Source organism: Octopus bimaculoides, chromosome 1 (assembly GCF_001194135.2).
Source record: "Octopus bimaculoides isolate UCB-OBI-ISO-001 chromosome 1, ASM119413v2, whole genome shotgun sequence".
NCBI lineage: Eukaryota > Metazoa > Mollusca > Cephalopoda > Octopoda > Octopodidae > Octopus > Octopus bimaculoides.
In genome coordinates, this window is record NC_068981.1 from 117,412,075 (window position 1) to 117,413,371 (window position 1,297).

Consider the following 1,297-nt stretch of genomic DNA (forward strand, 5'->3'; position numbering starts at 1 on the left):
ATATAGACACACGTAGGCGCAGGCGCGGCTTTGTGGTAAGAAGCTTACTTACCTACAATATTAACAATATGGTTCTGGGTTTAGACTCACCTTGGGCAAGTGTGTCTTGTACTATATCCTAGGGTCGACCAAAGCCTTGAGAGTGGATTTGGGAGACGGAAATTGAAAGAAGCTCGTCATATATATATTTGCGTGTGCGTGTGTGTGTGTGTGTGTGTTCGGCAAAATGAACCGATAGAATAAGTACCAGGCTTTGAAAGAATAAAAGTACTGAGGTCGATTCTCTCGACTAAAATCCCTTCAAGGGGGCGTTGTGTGGGTGTGCTTGTGTTTCCGCCTGTCGCTGTGGCTGTGCTTGCAGTATATATGTATGAATGGGTGCTCGCATGCGTCTGTTGTTTGTATGACTATGTGTGTGCGTGTGTGTTTGTGTGAGTGTAAGTGTATGCGTGTCTGTATGAGTGCATAGGTACGTATGGTTAAGCTTGAATGTGTGTGAGTGTGCATGTTTTGTTTGTGTGTTTGCGTGAGTGTGTGTGAACGACTCAAATCCAGGCGTATGTGAATGCATGTTTTTGCGCATGTGAAAAATAAGATGTTCAGAAGCTGACAGACACAACCACACACACATACACACACAAACACACACACACACACATACACACACACACTCTCTCTCTCTTTTTCTCCCTCTCTCTCTCTCTATCTCACCCTCTCTCTCTCTATCTCACCCTCTCGCTCTGCTTCTCTCTCTCTATCTGTCTCTCACTCTCACTTCCTCTATTTCTCCCTCCCTCTCTCTCCCTCCTTCTCTCTCCCTCTCTCTCTTTATCTCCCTCTCTCTCTCGCACGCACACACACACACGCTCTCTATCAGGCATATGCGCACATACGAGGTGTTACAAAGTTGGTAAGGTGAAAAGAGAAAGGATGAGAGCGAAATGAAAGAGAGAGAGACAGATAGACAAACAGATAGAGAATGAAAGGAGAGATATGTTTATAAATATTTGTGTGTGTGTGTGTGTGTGTGTGTATGTGTGTCCTGTGTGTCAGTAAAGTAGGCAGCAGATTTAGGCACACGCACATATATAGACATGCAACTAAGCACACAAATACACAAATTCAAACGCACACTGTTAGATAAAAGCTGAAAGAGAGAGAGAGACACACACACAGAGAGAGACAGAGAGACAGAAAGAGTGAGAGAGAGAGAGACTGACATAAACAAATTCCCCTTTCTCTAGCGTTCTCTCTCTCTTTCTCTCCCTCTCTCTCTCTCTCTCTCTCTCTCTCTCTT